Below are 17,443 nucleotides of genomic sequence, written 5' to 3'. Positions count from 1 at the left end.
GTTCAAAGGTACCACATCAGTGACACAAAACACCCTAGAAGGCTAAATTCAATCCACTTGAATGCAGTCAGCATAAAGCCTATGAGTCAAGTTTTCTTCAACTGTTTGTGTGTCTACGGTTAATTTGTGTCTCTAAATGTATACGTGAAAAATGATCCAACTATGGATATTTGTGAATTCATACGACCTACATTCTAGAACCGACATAGGTGTGTATACAAGACAGTGTTTCCTACTGACTGGCTGCTTTTTTCATTCACATCATGACATGTGAAGCTTTTGTGGGGAGCTGGGATTTGAGGTGGGTCACCAAGTCCCACCTATTAACAGGCGTCCATGAGTCCAGTGTCCTGCTGCAAGAGTTGCTCTCATTGGCAGTGAAGTGGTTAGTTATCGCTTCTCGGCCTTTTGGCTTAGATCAAGTGTAGTATCTGTTCTTATCAGTTTAATATCTGATATGTCCTCCAGTGGAGGACAACCTATTAAGCCGATTTTTGAAGAACGGATGTGAAGGTGGAGCTTGCTCTATTCACTCCATGCATTGACCCAGTATTGCAGTGTTTCTGGGAACAGTGCCCACATCTTTAAATTGGTACAAAGAAAAAGTTTTCAGTCCAGCTGGTAGTGCTTGATTAATGTTAAAACGACTGTTTAGGTGAAATTAAATTCTGCCAGACTGTAACACTGTTTGCAAGTCACAGCACTCTCAAGGAGTCTGCTGTTGCAGCAGGGCATGGATGACATCATCCACGGCCAAACGTTTGATGCAGTGGAGGGGGCATGGTCCTCAAAGTCATCAAGTTAAAGGTTTTGCATCAGCGTCAGCATGCAACTTTTGATGTAGTGGAGGGGCTGTGTTCATTCAATGCTGTTGTTCAAAGGTACCACATCAGTGACACAAAACACCCTAGAAGGCTAAATTCAATCCACTTGAATGCAGTCAGCATAAAGCCTATGAGTCAAGTTTTTTTCAACTGTTTGTGTGTCTACGGTTAATTTGTGTCTCTAAATGTATACGTGAAAAATGATCCAAATATGGATATTTGTGAATTCATACGACCTACATTCTAGAACCGACATAGGTGTGTATACAAGACAGTGTTTCCTACTGACTGGCTGCTTTTTTCATTCACATCAGGACATGTGAAGCTTTTGTGGGGAGCTGGGATTTGAGGTGGGTCACCAAGTCCCACCTATTAACAGGCGTCCATGAGTCCAGTGTCCTGCTGCAAGAGTTGCTCTCATTGGCAGTGAAGTGGTTAGTTATCGCTTCTCGGCCTTTTGGCTAAGATCAAGTGTAGTATCTGTTCTTATCAGTTTAATATCTGATATGTCCTCCAGTGGAGGACAACGTATTAAGCCGATTTTTGAAGAACGGATGTGAAGGTGGAGCTTGCTCTATTCACTCCATGCATTGACCCAGTATTGCAGTGTTTCTGGGAACAGTGCCCACATCTTTAAATTGGTACAAAGAAAAAGTTTATAGTCCAGCTGGTAGTGCTTGATTAATGTTAAAACGACTGTTCAGGTGAAATTAAATTCTGCCAGACTGTAACACTGTTTGCAAGTCACAGCACTCTCAAGGAGTCTGCTGTTGCAGCAGGGCATGGATGACATCATCCACGGCCAAACGTTTGATGCAGTGGAGGGGGCATGGTCCTCAAAGTCATCAAGTTAAAGGTTTTGCATCAGCGTCAGCATGCAACTTTTGAAGTAGTGGAGGGGCTGTGTTCATTCAATGCTGTTGTTCAAAGGTACCACATCAGTGACACAAAACACCCTAGAAGGCTAAATTCAATCCACTTGAATGCAGTCAGCATAAAGCCTATGAGTCAAGTTTTCTTCAACTGTTTGTGTGTCTACGGTTAATTTGTGTCTCTAAATGTATACGTGAAAAATGATCCAACTATGGATATTTGTGAATTCATACGACCTACATTCTAGAACCGACATAGGTGTGTATACAAGACAGTGTTTCCTACTGACTGGCTGCTTTTTTCATTCACATCATGACATGTGAAGCTTTTGTGGGGAGCTGGGATTTGAGGTGGGTCACCAAGTCCCACCTATTAACAGGCGTCCATGAGTCCAGTGTCCTGCTGCAAGAGTTGCTCTCATTGGCAGTGAAGTGGTTAGTTATCGCTTCTCGGCCTTTTGGCTAAGATCAAGTGTAGTATCTGTTCTTATCAGTTTAATATCTGATATCTCCTCCAGTGGAGGACAACGTATTAAGCTGATTTTTGAAGAACGGATGTGAAGGTGGAGCTTGCTCTATTCACTCCATGCATTGAGCCAGTATTGCAGTGTTTCTGGGAACAGTGCCCACATCTTTAAATTGGTACAAAGAAAAAGTTTTCAGTCCAGCTGGTAGTGCTTGATTAATGTTAAAACGACTGTTTAGGTGAAATTAAATTCTGCCAGACTGTAACACTGTTTGCAAGTCACATCACTCTCAAGGAGTCTGCTGTTGCAACAGGGCATGGATGACATCATCCACGGCCAAACGTTTGATGCAGTGGAGGGGGCATGGTCCTCAAAGTCATCAAGTTAAAGGTTTTGTATCAGCGTCAGCATGCAACTTTTGATGTAGTGGAGGGGCTGTGTTCATTCAATGCTGTTGTTCAAAGGTACCACATCAGTGACACAAAACACCCTAGAAGGCTAAATTCAATCCACTTGAATGCAGTCAGCATAAAGCCTATGAGTCAAGTTTTCTTCAACTGTTTGTGTGTCTACGGTTAATTTGTGTCTCTAAATGTATACGTGAAAAATGATCCAAATATGGATATTTGTGAATTCATACGACCTACATTCTAGAACCGACATAGGTGTGTATACAAGACAGTGTTTCCTACTGACTGGCTACTTTTTTCATTCACATCAGGACATGTGAAGCTTTTGTGGGGAGCTGGGATTTGAGGTGGGTCACCAAGTCCCACCTATTAACAGGCGTCCATGAGTCCAGTGTCCTGCTGCAAGAGTTGCTCTCATTGGCAGTGAAGTGGTTAGTTATCGCTTCTCGGCCTTTTGGCTAAGATCAAGTGTAGTATCTGTTCTTATCAGTTTAATATCTGATATGTCCTCCAGTGGAGGACAACGTATTAAGCCGATTTTTGAAGAACGGATGTGAAGGTGGAGCTTGCTCTATTCACTCCATGCATTGAGACAGTATTGCAGTGTTTCTGGGAACAGTGCCCACATCTTTAAATTGGTACAAAGAAAAAGTTTTTAGTCCAGCTGGTAGTGCTTGATTAATGTTAAAACGACTGTTTAGGTGAAATTAAATTCTGCCAGACTGTAACACTGTTTGCAAGTCACAGCACTCTCAAGGAGTCTGCTGTTGCAACAGGGCCTGGATGACATCATCCACGGCCAAACGTTTGATGCAGTGGAGGGGGCATGGTCCTCAAAGTCATCAAGTTAAAGGTTTTGTATCAGCGTTAGCATGCAACTTTTGATGTAGTGGAGGGGCTGTGTTCATTTAATGCTGTTGTTCAAAGGTACCACATCAGTGACACAAAACACCCTAGAAGGCTAAATTCAATCCACTTGAATGCAGTCAGCATAAAGCCTATGAGTCAAGTTTTCTTCAACTGTTTGTGTGTCTACGGTTAATTTGTGTCTCTAAATGTATACGTGAAAAATGATCCAAATATGGATATTTGTGAATTCATACGACCTACATTCTAGAACCGACATAGGTGTGTATACAAGACAGTGTTTCCTACTGACTGGCTGCTTTTTTCATTCACATCAGGACATGTGAAGCTTTTGTGGGGAGCTGGGATTTGAGGTGGGTCACCAAGTCCCACCTATTAACAGGCGTCCATGAGTCCAGTGTCCTGCTGCAAGAGTTGCTCTCATTGGCAGTGAAGTGGTTAGTTATCGCTTCTCGGCCTTTTGGCTAAGATCAAGTGTAGTATCTGTTCTTATCAGTTTAATATCTGATATGTCCACCAGTGGAGGACAACGTATTAAGCCGATTTTTGAAGAACGGATGTGAAGGTGGAGCTTGCTCTATTAACTCCATGCATTGACCCAGTATTGCAGTGTTTCTGGGAACAGTGCCCACATCTTTAAATTGGTACAAAGAAAAAGTTTTTAGTCCAGCTGGTAGTGCTTGATTAATGTTAAAACGACTGTTTAGGTGAAATTAAATTCTGCCAGACTGTAACACTGTTTGCAAGTCACAGCACTCTCAAGGAGTCTGCTGTTGCAGCAGGGCATGGATGACATCATCCACGGCCAAACGTTTGATGCAGTGGAGGGGGCATGGTCCTCAAAGTCATCAAGTTAAAGGTTTTGCATCAGCGTCAGCATGCAACTTTTGATGTAGTGGAGGGGCTGTGTTCATTCAATGCTGTTGTTCAAAGGTACCACATCAGTGACACAAAACACCCTAGAAGGCTAAATTCAATCCACTTGAATGCAGTCAGCATAAAGCCTATGAGTCAAGTTTTCTTCAACTGTTTGTGTGTCTACGGTTAATTTGTGTCTCTAAATGTATACGTGAAAAATGATCCAAATATGGATATTTGTGAATTCATACGACCTACATTCTAGAACCGACATAGGTGTGTATACAAGACAGTGTTTCCTACTGACTGGCTGCTTTTTTCATTCACATCAGGACATGTGAAGCTTTTGTGGGGAGCTGGGATTTGAGGTGGGTCACCAAGTCCCACCTATTAACAGGCGTCCATGAGTCCAGTGTCCTGCTGCAAGAGTTGCTCTCATTGGCAGTGAAGTGGTTAGTTATCGCTTCTCGGCCTTTTGGCTAAGATCAAGTGTAGTATCTGTTCTTATCAGTTTAATATCTGATATGTCCTCCAGTGGAGGACAACGTATTAAGCCGATTTTTGAAGAACGGATGTGAAGGTGGAGCTTGCTCTATTCACTCCATGCATTGAGACAGTATTGCAGCGTTTCTGGGAACAGTGCCCACATCTTTAAATTGGTACAAAGAAAAAGTTTTTAGTCCAGCTGGTAGTGCTTTATTAATGTTAAAACGACTGTTTAGGTGAAATTAAATTCTGCCAGACTGTAACACTGTTTGCAAGTCACAGCACTCTCAAGGAGTCTGCTGTTGCAGCAGGGCATGGATGACATCATCCACGGCCAAACGTTTGATGCAGTGGAGGGGGCATGGTCCTCAAAGTCATCAAGTTAAAGGTTTTGCATCAGCGTCAGCATGCAACTTTTGATGTAGTGGAGGGGCTGTGTTCATTCAATGCTGTTGTTCAAAGGTACCACATCAGTGACACAAAACACCCTAGAAGGCTAAATTCAATCCACTTGAATGCAGTCAGCATAAAGCCTATGAGTCAAGTTTTCTTCAACTGTTTGTGTGTCTACGGTTAATTTGTGTCTCTAAATGTTTACGTGAAAAATGATCCAAATATGGATATTTGTGAATTCATACGACCTACATTCTAGAACCGACATAGGTGTGTATACAAGACAGTGTTTCCTACTGACTGGCTGCTTTTTTCATTCACATCAGGACATGTGAAGCTTTTGTGGGGAGCTGGGATTTGAGGTGGGTCACCAAGTCCCACCTATTAACAGGCGTCCATGAGTCCAGTGTCCTGCTGCAAGAGTTGCTCTCATTGGCAGTGAAGTGGTTAGTTATCGCTTCTCGGCCTTTTGGCTAAGATCAAGTGTAGTATCTGTTCTTATAAGTTTAATATCTGATATGTCCTCCAGTGGAGGACAACCTATTAAGCCGATTTTTGAAGAACGGATGTGAAGGTGGAGCTTGCTCTATTCACTCCATGCATTGACCCAGTATTGCAGTGTTTCTGGGAACAGTGCCCACATCTTTAAATTGGTACAAAGAAAAAGTTTTCAGTCCAGCTGGTAGTGCTTGATTAATGTTAAAACGACTGTTTAGGTGAAATTAAATTCTGCCAGACTGTAACACTGTTTGCAAGTCACAGCACTCTCAACGAGTCTGCTGTTGCAGCAGGGCATGGATGACATCATCCACGGCCAAACGTTTGATGCAGTGGAGGGGGCATGGTCCTCAAAGTCATCAAGTTAAAGGTTTTGCATCAGCGTCAGCATGCAACTTTTGATGTAGTGGAGGGGCTGTGTTCATTCAATGCTGTTGTTCAAAGGTACCACATCAGTGACACAAAACACCCTAGAAGGCTAAATTCAATCCACTTGAATGCAGTCAGCATAAAGCCTATGAGTCAAGTTTTTTTCAACTGTTTGTGTGTCTACGGTTAATTTGTGTCTCTAAATGTATACTTGAAAAATGATCCAAATATGGATATTTGTGAATTCATACGACCTACATTCTAGAACCGACATAGGTGTGTATACAAGACAGTGTTTCCTACTGACTGGCTGCTTTTTTCATTCACATCAGGACATGTGAAGCTTTTGTGGGGAGCTGGGATTTGAGGTGGGTCACCAAGTCCCACCTATTAACAGGCGTCCATGAGTCCAGTGTCCTGCTGCAAGAGTTGCTCTCATTGGCAGTGAAGTGGTTAGTTATCGCTTCTCGGCCTTTTGGCTAAGATCAAGTGTAGTATCTGTTCTTATCAGTTTAATATCTGATATGTCCTCCAGTGGAGGACAACGTATTAAGCTGATTTTTGAAGAACGGATGTGAAGGTGGAGCTTGCTCTATTCACTCCATGCATTGACCCAGTATTGCAGTGTTTCTGGGAACAGTGCCCACATCTTTAAATTGGTACAAAGAAAAAGTTTATAGTCCAGCTGGTAGTGCTTGATTAATGTTAAAACGACTGTTTAGGTGAAATTAAATTCTGCCAGACTGTAACACTGTTTGCAAGTCAAAGCACTCTCAAGGAGTCTGCTGTTGCAGCAGGGCATGGATGACATCATCCACGGCCAAACGTTTGATGCAGTGGAGGGGGCATGGTCCTCAAAGTCATCAAGTTAAAGGTTTTGCATCAGCGTCAGCATGCAACTTTTGAAGTAGTGGAGGGGCTGTGTTCATTCAATGCTGTTGTTCAAAGGTACCACATCAGTGACACAAAACACCCTAGAAGGCTAAATTCAATCCACTTGAATGCAGTCAGCATAAAGCCTATGAGTCAAGTTTTCTTCAACTGTTTGTGTGTCTACGGTTAATTTGTGTCTCTAAATGTATACGTGAAAAATGATCCAACTATGGATATTTGTGAATTCATACGACCTACATTCTAGAACCGACATAGGTGTGTATACAAGACAGTGTTTCCTACTGACTGGCTGCTTTTTTCATTCACATCATGACATGTGAAGCTTTTGTGGGGAGCTGGGATTTGAGGTGGGTCACCAAGTCCCACCTATTAACAGGCGTCCATGAGTCCAGTGTCCTGTTGCAAGAGTTGCTCTCATTGGCAGTGAAGTGGTTAGTTATCGCTTCTCGGCCTTTTGGCTAAGATCAAGTGTAGTATCTGTTCTTATCAGTCTTATCAGGCTTGATTTTTCAAGGAACTTGGTCCAGAAAACCCTAGGTTTCAAACCTGAAGACCTGAACTGTATCTTGACCTTACCATTGAACAAAGCTTTTGATGTAAGCTTTCGAACTAGCTCTACTCTCAGCGAATTCTGGACTCGTTTTGAAAACATGAAATCCCATTTTGCACTTTTCACAGTAGAAAAGCTTACAGACAATTCAATGAAAACCGTCATTGTCAAAATGTTTAATGAAACTGTTAATGCAGAAGACATTTGTGTGTGGTTGGGCAGATACTGTTCTGTAAAAGGTCAAGCTGTTAAGGTTAGGGATGTAGACGGTATTTGGAACTGTGCCTGGCGAGTGCCTGTCAATCTAAGACAAGACCCACAAGGTTTCCAGGGTCTAAAACATCTCCCATCCCTGATAGTGCTGGGGGAGAATAGAGGTTATGTTTACTACCAAGGACAACCTAAACTTTGCAGAAGGTGTGGAGAGCATGGCCATCTGGTGGAAGATTGTTCAAAACCTTTCTGTGGTAAATGTAGACACACTGGTCATGTGTATGAGGAGTGCCCAAATGGCCGTCAATGTAACCTCTGTGGTGAAACAAACCATCTCTTTAGAAACTGTCCTAAGTCATTTGCAAATAAACTTAAAACTGGGAAGAGCAAACCTGACACACCTGTGGTAGGTCTCACTAATGAGACACCTCCTGATGCAGCACACCTGCAGGAGATTGCGCAAATGATAACTGACAAAGAGGAAGAGCCACTCCAAATCCTCCCAATCAGTGAACTAGAGAAAGACAATGGTAAAATCGAACAAAATGTAAGAAAAGACATGACTATGAAAAATGACCACAGGATTCTTCACGATGGACAACCTAAAAGACCAGCTCCGGTCTCGCCATCAGACTCTCTGCTGGCAGTAGAAAAGAAGGGCAGAACTGAGGATCCTACGAAGGAATCCTTCAGTGAAGAATCACGTGTGTTCCTCCCACCAGACTCCCCCAATGAAATTTCCTTTTTGGCTTTTAATCTACAGTCGACCCCCTTAAACTCACTTGAAGCTGACTTTCATCAGGAAAATACATCAGCAGTTGAAAATTCAAAGAAACCCAACCCGTTAGTCCTGACGGCCCAAGACATTGACAGAGATTTCCTCCCAACAGATGGGACATAAACTGACTATTACTAACCTGGTCTCCCTCCCTTACATGACAATACCTGCCTTAACTTTCTTTTTCATACTTATGACAATTACTCTAGTGACAATAAATGTAAGAAGTATAAAATCTCAAGTCAGAGCCAATGGCATCCTGACATACCTGCAAAGTGTGAAGTCCGATGTAATTTGTCTACAAGAGTGCGGCATCCCGTACTGCAGTAGTTATAAAACGTGGGAAGATCTGTGGCCAAATAGATCGCTATGGAGTGGGTCAAATGAAAACAAAAATGACGGTGTGGCTATCTTGATTAAAAACCCTTATATATCGGTTAAAGGTTTCACTGTTATACGAGATGGCAGAGCCCTGTTAGCACGCTTATCATTTATGGGCAGAGACTTGAACGTTTTGAACCTTTATGGTTACAATGATAAGAATGCAAGATACAAACTTTTAGAAGATGTGCAAAGTTTTATGTTAGGCAGAGCCCCGTTTATAATGGTAGGGGACTTTAACTGCATACTAAGCAGGACAGACCGAAATAAAACTGGGACATTTTATAAATTGGATAAAACATCTCACTTACTACGGCGTATGGTTCAGGACTTTAGGCTGACTGACTGTTACAAAACTTTGCATCCGCTTGATGGTGGGTTCACTTGGTTCAGTGGGGACAACTCTGTAGCATCACGTATAGATTATGTGTTTACCAGAGATTGTCTCCCCATAAATGCCACACTTACCCCAGTCTTTTTTTCAGACCACCACATGTTGACGTGCACAGCTGAGTTAAATCTGAGTGTAACACCAGGGAAAGGTCTCTGGAAACTAAACTGCTCACTTTTAGAGCAGGAAGATCTTGTGGAAGAATACAAAGAACTATACAGGGGATGGCAAACACTACAGGACCTGTATACTTTTAGAGCTCCCTGGTGGGAGATGGTTAAAAAAAGAACTCAGAGCTTCTTTAAAACAGCAGGCAGAAAGGGAAAAGCAAAAGATAAAAGACGCACGACTGACCTCCAGAGGCGCTTACAAAGGTACTACAATTTAAATAAACAAGGGATGGATTTTAATGAAGAAATTAAAGACGTAAAAAAAGAAATGATGGAATTAACAGAGAAAGTTAGTAAAGGAGCCATTATTAGAAGCAGAGAACGAGAGATAGAAGAGGGGGAAAAGTGTACACGTTTTTTCTTTAAGAAAGTCATCAGTAAAACTGACACCATGGTAACTCTCCAGAAAGGAGATGGCTCCCTAACCCAAACCACAGAAGAATTACTCACGACCCTTGAAGACTATTACAGAGAACTATATAGCACTAAATTGCTAAATGAAGAAGCCTTACATGACATTCTGACTAAAGTGGAGCACACCCATAGTCTAAACACAAATTTTGAGAAGTTAGTCCAGGATTTAACAGTGACAGAATTGACCAAGTGTCTGACTTCCTTTGAGAAAGGAAAATCACCAGGGATGGATGGGCTCCCTGTGGAGTTCTACTTGACCTTTTGGGACTTATTAGCACCAGATATGTTAACATTGTTCACAGAATTTGAAAACCTGGACCAATTACCTGACAGTTTTAGGACCGGCATAGTAACATTAATCTACAAAACCAAAGAAAAGACAGACTTAAAGAATTGGAGACCCATTTCCTTACTTAATGTGGATTGTAAACTTTTCAGCAAACTCCTTGCCACAAGACTAACATCTTGCCTAGAGGACCTGGTTCATCAGGATCAGGTTTGTGCCATACCTGGACGCAAAATCACGGACCATCTCATTCTCATAAGAGACTTGATCAGCCTCTCTAAAGACAGGTCAAACCGCTTGGCAATAATGAATTTGGACTTTGAAAAAGCTTTTGATCGCGTATCCCATCAGTACCTGTTTGCGTTGTTGGCAAGACTTGGCCTCCCGGAACGTTTTGTCAGATGGATAAAATTGCTCTACAAAAACATCTCCAGCAAAGTAGCTGTGAATGGTCTTTTAACAAAGAAAGTTAACATTAACTCTGGTGTGCGACAAGGTTGCCCTTTGTCAGCGTTACTATATATTCTCTGCATAGAACCCTTGGCACAGATATTAAGGACAGACGGATACATTCAAGGTCTTCACATACCAGGTACTGGCGGCCTCGATGTGAAGTGCCTTTTATATATGGATGACATCAATATTATATGTGCAGACAGCCGGTCGATAACCAGGGCACTGGAACTGACCGAGTGGTATGGTCAAGCTTCTGGAGCAAAATTGAACAGACACAAGACCAAAATCCAATTTTATGGACCATGGACACATACTGAAACGGAGAGTCTTTCTCTGCAGGTGACCTCAAATAACCAGAAAATCTTGGGAGTATGGTTTGACAAAGAAGGCGAGGGAGGAAATAACTGGCCAGAGGTAGTTTCAAAAGTGCGACAAAGACTAGGCTTTTGGTCAACAAGAAAGCTAACAATGGAGGGGAAGGTTCTGGTCTTGAAAGCAGTAATCCTCCCTTTATTTCTGTTAATCAGCTCAGTATTTATGCCACCACTAAGAGTCAGGAGAACCTTAGAACGAGAAATGTTCTATTTTTTGTGGAACTCCAAATGGGAAAGACTAAAAAGAGAAATAATGAAAAGCCCAAAAGAAAAAGGGGGTAAGGGTGTACCGGACCTGTACCCTTTTCTCGGAGCGCACTATATCAGCTTGCACACCAAGCATATTGTGGGCAAATCTAAAAGCGTAAAGACAGCTGCATTGGTTAGATTTTGGATGGGAGTCTATGTTAAAAAGTTAGGTCTAGGAAACATTGATCTGAGAATTCCAATGTCTTTCACGCTAAACAAAAACTACAAAGAAATACAAATCTTTCTTCAGAAATTCAACTTGGAAGGATCAAACAGGGATGCACTGACAAATCACAGACTGCTTATTTCTTCCATACAGGAGCAAAGACCTGTGTGTCGAGTAAGGGGATTTGGAGAAGAGGAGTCAAAGAGAGTCTGGTACCTGGTGAACCATCCTCTTCTTCCCAACCGGCTGAAAGATCTGTCGTGGATGGTGGCTCATGAGGTTCTCCCGGTCAGGACTGTTATGCACTCCCGGGGCATGTCCAGAATTCCTCTTTGCCCCCGTCCAGGTTGTGGCGCGCCAGAGACGGTGAGGCACCTGTTCTGGGAGTGCAGTGCTGCTGTAGACCAGTGGGCGACAGCTGGCTCCTCCGGCTTCCCGTACTTGCCAGCAAAGGAAGATCTTACAGCACAACTAGTGCTCTATGGGAGGAGGCAATGCTCAGATCAGAAGGCTGAATGCACTACATTACAATGGCTCTCCCTAGCCGCCATAAAAGACGCCATGTGGACTTCCAGGAATTTGCTGGTGAGAAAGCACAGGCAGATCCCCCCCGTGGGTGTGATACGATTGGCCGCAGCAACGGTACACCTTGCCATGACTGCAGGCGGCAGGCCATGAACACATCCACAAAGAAGAATCGCCTTGTCGCCCATTCGGATGGGAGGAGCTGGAGTCCCACAGGATAAAGGTCAAAGCAGCGACGGTCTGACTCTCCGGAAAAGGCAGCTGGAAAGGAGCACAAAGGGGAGGACCTCCTCTGAGCGCCACACTGAAAAGATCCAGAAAATGCTGAAAAGAAGATGACTGGAGGATCACCGGTGCCTCACTCCAAGACTCAGGAAAAACTTGCCTAATGGCAATAGAAACATTCTGACCATTGCAGTTGTACCTGAATAACTAAATAAACTTTTAAAAAAAAAAAAAAAAAAATCTGTTCTTATCAGTTTAATATCTGATATGTCCTCCAGTGGAGGACAACGTATTAAGCTGATTTTTGAAGAACGGATGTGAAGGTGGAGCTTGCTCTATTCACTCCATGCATTGACCCAGTATTGCAGTGTTTCTGGGAACAGTGCCCACATCTTTAAATTGGTACAAAGAAAAAGTTTTTAGTCCAGCTGGTAGTGCTTGATTAATGTTAAAACGACTGTTTAGGTGAAATTAAATTCTGCCAGACTGTAACACTGTTTGCAAGTCACATCACTCTCAAGGAGTCTGCTGTTGCAACAGGGCATGGATGACATCATCCACGGCCAAACGTTTGATGCAGTGGAGGGGGCATGGTCCTCAAAGTCATCAAGTTAAAGGTTTTGTATCAGCGTCAGCATGCAACTTTTGATGTAGTGGAGGGGCTGTGTTCATTCAATGCTGTTGTTCAAAGGTACCACATCAGTGACACAAAACACCCTAGAAGGCTAAATTCAATCCACTTGAATGCAGTCAGCATAAAGCCTATGAGTCAAGTTTTCTTCAACTGTTTGTGTGTCTACGGTTAATTTGTGTCTCTAAATGTATACGTGAAAAATGATCCAACTATGGATATTTGTGAATTCATACGACCTACATTCTAGAACCGACATAGGTGTGTATACAAGACAGTGTTTCCTACTGACTGGCTGCTTTTTTCATTCACATCATGACATGTGAAGCTTTTGTGGGGAGCTGGGATTTGAGGTGGGTCACCAAGTCCCACCTATTAACAGGCGTCCATGAGTCCAGTGTCCTGCTGCAAGAGTTGCTCTCATTGGCAGTGAAGTGGTTAGTTATCGCTTCTCGGCCTTTTGGCTAAGATCAAGTGTAGTATCTGTTCTTATCAGTTTAATATCTGATATGTCCTCCAGTGGAGGACAACGTATTAAGCTGATTTTTGAAGAACGGATGTGAAGGTGGAGCTTGCTCTATTCACTCCATGCATTGACCCAGTATTGCAGTGTTTCTGGGAACAGTGCCCACATCTTTAAATTGGTACAAAGAAAAAGTTTTTAGTCCAGCTGGTAGTGCTTGATTAATGTTAAAACGACTGTTTAGGTGAAATTAAATTCTGCCAGACTGTAACACTGTTTGCAAGTCACATCACTCTCAAGGAGTCTGCTGTTGCAACAGGGCATGGATGACATCATCCACGGCCAAACGTTTGATGCAGTGGAGGGGGCATGGTCTTCAAAGTCATCAAGTTAAAGGTTTTGTATCAGCGTCAGCATGCAACTTTTGATGTAGTGGAGGGGCTGTGTTCATTCAATGCTGTTGTTCAAAGGTACCACATCAGTGACACAAAACACCCTAGAAGGCTAAATTCAATCCACTTGAATGCAGTCAGCATAAAGCCTATGAGTCAGGTTTTCTTCAACTGTTTGTGTGTCTACGGTTAATTTGTGTCTCTAAATGTATACGTGAAAAATGATCCAACTATGGATATTTGTGAATTCATACGACCTACATTCTAGAACCGACATAGGTGTGTATACAAGACAGTGTTTCCTACTGACTGGCTGCTTTTTTCATTCACATCATGACATGTGAAGCTTTTGTGGGGAGCTGGGATTTGAGGTGGGTCACCAAGTCCCACCTATTAACAGGCGTCCATGAGTCCAGTGTCCTGCTGCAAGAGTTGCTCTCATTGGCAGTGAAGTGGTTAGTTATCGCTTCTCGGCCTTTTGGCTAAGATCAAGTGTAGTATCTGTTCTTATCAGTTTAATATCTGATATGTCCTCCAGTGGAGGACAACGTATTAAGCTGATTTTTGAAGAACGGATGTGAAGGTGGAGCTTGCTCTATTCACTCCATGCATTGACCCAGTATTGCAGTGTTTCTGGGAACAGTGCCCACATCTTTAAATTGGTACAAAGAAAAAGTTTTTAGTCCAGCTGGTAGTGCTTGATTAATGTTAAAACGACTGTTTAGGTGAAATTAAATTCTGCCAGACTGTAACACTGTTTGCAAGTCACATCACTCTCAAGGAGTCTGCTGTTGCAACAGGGCATGGATGACATCATCCACGGCGTAACGTTTGATGCAGTGGAGGGGGCATGGTCCTCAAAGTCATCAAGTTAAAGGTTTTGTATCAGCGTCAGCATGCAACTTTTGATGTAGTGGAGGGGCTGTGTTCATTCAATGCTGTTGTTCAAAGGTACCACATCAGTGACACAAAACACCCTAGAAGGCTAAATTCAATCCACTTGAATGCAGTCAGCATAAAGCCTATGAGTCAAGTTTTTTTCAACTGTTTGTGTGTCTACGGTTAATTTGTGTCTCTAAATGTATACGTGAAAAATGATCCAAATATGGATATTTGTGAATTCATACGACCTACATTCTAGAACCGACATAGGTGTGTATACAAGACAGTGTTTCCTACTGACTGGCTACTTTTTTCATTCACATCAGGACATGTGAAGCTTTTGTGGGGAGCTGGGATTTGAGGTGGGTCACCAAGTCCCACCTATTAACAGGCGTCCATGAGTCCAGTGTCCTGCTGCAAGAGTTGCTCTCATTGACAGTGAAGTGGTTAGTTATCGCTTCTCGGCCTTTTGGCTAAGATCAAGTGTAGTATCTGTTCTTATCAGTTTAATATCTGATATGTCCTCCAGTGGAGGACAACGTATTAAGCCGATTTTTGAAGAACGGATGTGAAGGTGGAGCTTGCTCTATTCACTCCATGCATTGAGCCAGTATTGCAGTGTTTCTGGGAACAGTGCCCACATCTTTAAATTGGTACAAAGAAAAAGTTTTTAGTCCAGCTGGTAGTGCTTGATTAATGTTAAAACGACTGTTTAGGTGAAATTAAATTCTGCCAGACTGTAACACTGTTTCCAAGTCACAGCACTCTCAAGGAGTCTGCTGTTGCAGCAGGGCATGGATGACATCATCCACGGCCAATCGTTTGATGCAGTGGAGGGGGCATGGTCCTCAAAGTCATCAAGTTAAAGGTTTTGCATCAGCGTCAGCATGCAACTTTTGATGTAGTGGAGGGGCTGTGTTCATTCAATGCTGTTGTTCAAAGGTACCACATCAGTGACACAAAACACCCTAGAAGGCTAAATTCAATCCACTTGAATGCAGTCAGCATAAAGCCTATGAGTCAAGTTTTCTTCAACTGTTTGTGTGTCTACGGTTAATTTGTGTCTCTAAATGTATACGTGAAAAATGATCCAAATATGGATATTTGTGAATTCATACGACCTACATTCTAGAACCGACATAGGTGTGTATACAAGACAGTGTTTCCTACTGACTGGCTGCTTTTTTCATTCACATCAGGACATGTGAAGCTTTTGTGGGGAGCTGGGATTTGAGGTGGGTCACCAAGTCCCACCTATTAACAGGCGTCCATGAGTCCAGTGTCCTGCTGCAAGAGTTGCTCTCATTGGCAGTGAAGTGGTTAGTTATCGCTTCTCGGCCTTTTGGCTAAGATCAAGTGTAGTATCTGTTCTTATCAGTTTAATATCTATGTCCTCCAGTGGAGGACAACGTATTAAGCCGATTTTTGAAGAACGGATGTGAAGGTGGAGCTTGCTCTATTCACTCCATGCATTGACCCAGTATTGCAGTGTTTCTGGGAACAGTGCCCACATCTTTAAATTGGTACAAAGAAAAAGTTTTTAGTCCAGCTGGTAGTGCTTGATTAATGTTAAAACGACTGTTTAGGTGAAATTAAATTCTGCCAGACTGTAACACTGTTTGCAAGTCACAGCACTCTCAAGGAGTCTGCTGTTGCAGCAGGGCATGGATGACATCATCCACGGCCAAACGTTTGATGCAGTGGAGGGGGCATGGTCCTCAAAGTCATCAAGTTAAAGGTTTTGCATCAGCGTCAGCATGCAACTTTTGATGTAGTGGAGGGGCTGTGTTCATTCAATGCTGTTGTTCAAAGGTACCACATCAGTGACACAAAACACCCTAGAAGGCTAAATTCAATCCACTTGAATGCAGTCAGCATAAAGCCTATGAGTCAAGTTTTCTTCAACTGTTTGTGTGTCTACGGTTAATTTGTGTCTCTAAATGTATACGTGAAAAATGATCCAAATATGGATATTTGTGAATTCATACGACCTACATTCTAGAACCGACATAGGTGTGTATACAAGACAGTGTTTCCTACTGACTGGCTGCTTTTTTCATTCACATCAGGACATGTGAAGCTTTTGTGGGGAGCTGGGATTTGAGGTGGGTCACCAAGTCCCACCTATTAACAGGCGTCCATGAGTCCAGTGTCCTGCTGCAAGAGTTGCTCTCATTGGCAGTGAAGTGGTTAGTTATCGCTTCTCGGCCTTTTGGCTAAGATCAAGTGTAGTATCTGTTCTTATCAGTTTAATATCTGATATGTCCTCCAGTGGAGGACAACGTATTAAGCTGATTTTTGAAGAACGGATGTGAAGGTGGAGCTTGCTCTATTCACTCCATGCATTGACCCAGTATTGCAGTGTTTCTGGGAACAGTGCCCACATCTTTAAATTGGTACAAAGAAAAAGTTTTTAGTCCAGCTGGTAGTGCTTGATTAATGTTAAAACGACTGTTTAGGTGAAATTAAATTTTGCCAGACTGTAACACTGTTTGCAAGTCACAGCACTCTCAAGGAGTCTGCTGTTGCAGCAGGGCATGGATGACATCATCCACGGCCAAACGTTTGATGCAGTGGAGGGGGCATGGTCCTCAAAGTCATCAAGTTAAAGGTTTTGCATCAGCGTCAGCATGCAACTTTTGATGTAGTGGAGGGGCTGTGTTCATTCAATGCTGTTGTTCAAAGGTACCACATCAGTGACACAAAACACCCTAGAAGGCTAAATTCAATCCACTTGAATGCAGTCAGCATAAAGCCTATGAGTCAAGTTTTCTTCAACTGTTTGTGTGTCTACGGTTAATTTGTGTCTCTAAATGTATACGTGAAAAATGATCCAAATATGGATATTTGTGAATTCATACGACCTACATTCTAGAACCGACATAGGTGTGTATACAAGACAGTGTTTCCTACTGACTGGCTGCTTTTTTCATTCACATCAGGACATGTGAAGCTTTTG

General features: G+C 42.6%; 14 non-coding genes and 1 pseudogene across 14 annotated transcripts; all 15 read left to right on the top strand.

The window, feature by feature from the left end:
- Nucleotides 1–392: 392 nt before the first annotated feature.
- On the top strand, nt 393–583 carry LOC144993006 (U2 spliceosomal RNA). The gene has a single exon (XR_013657034.1). It is a non-coding gene; the product is annotated as a U2 spliceosomal RNA (small nuclear RNA).
- A 682-nt stretch (nt 584–1,265) lies between these two features.
- LOC144992598 (U2 spliceosomal RNA) lies at nt 1,266–1,456 on the top strand. Its single transcript, XR_013656668.1, has one exon. It is a non-coding gene; the product is annotated as a U2 spliceosomal RNA (small nuclear RNA).
- A 682-nt stretch (nt 1,457–2,138) lies between these two features.
- Nucleotides 2,139–2,329, top strand: LOC144992834 (U2 spliceosomal RNA). Its single transcript, XR_013656897.1, has one exon. It is a non-coding gene; the product is annotated as a U2 spliceosomal RNA (small nuclear RNA).
- Nucleotides 2,330–3,011: 682 nt separating this feature from the next.
- On the top strand, nt 3,012–3,202 carry LOC144992844 (U2 spliceosomal RNA). Its single transcript, XR_013656906.1, has one exon. It is a non-coding gene; the product is annotated as a U2 spliceosomal RNA (small nuclear RNA).
- A 682-nt stretch (nt 3,203–3,884) lies between these two features.
- LOC144992805 (U2 spliceosomal RNA) lies at nt 3,885–4,075 on the top strand. The gene has a single exon (XR_013656868.1). It is a non-coding gene; the product is annotated as a U2 spliceosomal RNA (small nuclear RNA).
- A 682-nt stretch (nt 4,076–4,757) lies between these two features.
- On the top strand, nt 4,758–4,948 carry LOC144992859 (U2 spliceosomal RNA). The gene has a single exon (XR_013656920.1). It is a non-coding gene; the product is annotated as a U2 spliceosomal RNA (small nuclear RNA).
- A 682-nt stretch (nt 4,949–5,630) lies between these two features.
- Nucleotides 5,631–5,821, top strand: LOC144992828 (U2 spliceosomal RNA). Its single transcript, XR_013656891.1, has one exon. It is a non-coding gene; the product is annotated as a U2 spliceosomal RNA (small nuclear RNA).
- Nucleotides 5,822–6,503: 682 nt separating this feature from the next.
- Nucleotides 6,504–6,694, top strand: LOC144992651 (U2 spliceosomal RNA). The gene has a single exon (XR_013656720.1). It is a non-coding gene; the product is annotated as a U2 spliceosomal RNA (small nuclear RNA).
- Nucleotides 6,695–7,376: 682 nt separating this feature from the next.
- LOC144992924 (U2 spliceosomal RNA) lies at nt 7,377–7,474 on the top strand (annotated as a pseudogene).
- Nucleotides 7,475–12,327: 4,853 nt separating this feature from the next.
- On the top strand, nt 12,328–12,509 carry LOC144992894 (U2 spliceosomal RNA). Its single transcript, XR_013656945.1, has one exon. It is a non-coding gene; the product is annotated as a U2 spliceosomal RNA (small nuclear RNA).
- A 682-nt stretch (nt 12,510–13,191) lies between these two features.
- On the top strand, nt 13,192–13,382 carry LOC144992640 (U2 spliceosomal RNA). The gene has a single exon (XR_013656708.1). It is a non-coding gene; the product is annotated as a U2 spliceosomal RNA (small nuclear RNA).
- A 682-nt stretch (nt 13,383–14,064) lies between these two features.
- Nucleotides 14,065–14,255, top strand: LOC144992628 (U2 spliceosomal RNA). The gene has a single exon (XR_013656697.1). It is a non-coding gene; the product is annotated as a U2 spliceosomal RNA (small nuclear RNA).
- Nucleotides 14,256–14,937: 682 nt separating this feature from the next.
- Nucleotides 14,938–15,128, top strand: LOC144992807 (U2 spliceosomal RNA). The gene has a single exon (XR_013656870.1). It is a non-coding gene; the product is annotated as a U2 spliceosomal RNA (small nuclear RNA).
- Nucleotides 15,129–15,810: 682 nt separating this feature from the next.
- On the top strand, nt 15,811–15,998 carry LOC144992871 (U2 spliceosomal RNA). Its single transcript, XR_013656931.1, has one exon. It is a non-coding gene; the product is annotated as a U2 spliceosomal RNA (small nuclear RNA).
- A 682-nt stretch (nt 15,999–16,680) lies between these two features.
- On the top strand, nt 16,681–16,871 carry LOC144992617 (U2 spliceosomal RNA). Its single transcript, XR_013656686.1, has one exon. It is a non-coding gene; the product is annotated as a U2 spliceosomal RNA (small nuclear RNA).
- Nucleotides 16,872–17,443: the final 572 nt, after the last annotated feature.

Source organism: Oryzias latipes, chromosome 6 (genome assembly GCF_053564925.1).
Source record: "Oryzias latipes strain Hd-rR chromosome 6, Olatipes_Hd-rR_3.1".
Taxonomy (NCBI): Eukaryota; Metazoa; Chordata; class Actinopteri; order Beloniformes; family Adrianichthyidae; genus Oryzias; species Oryzias latipes.
This window is presented reverse-complemented; position numbering and strand designations above follow the sequence as displayed.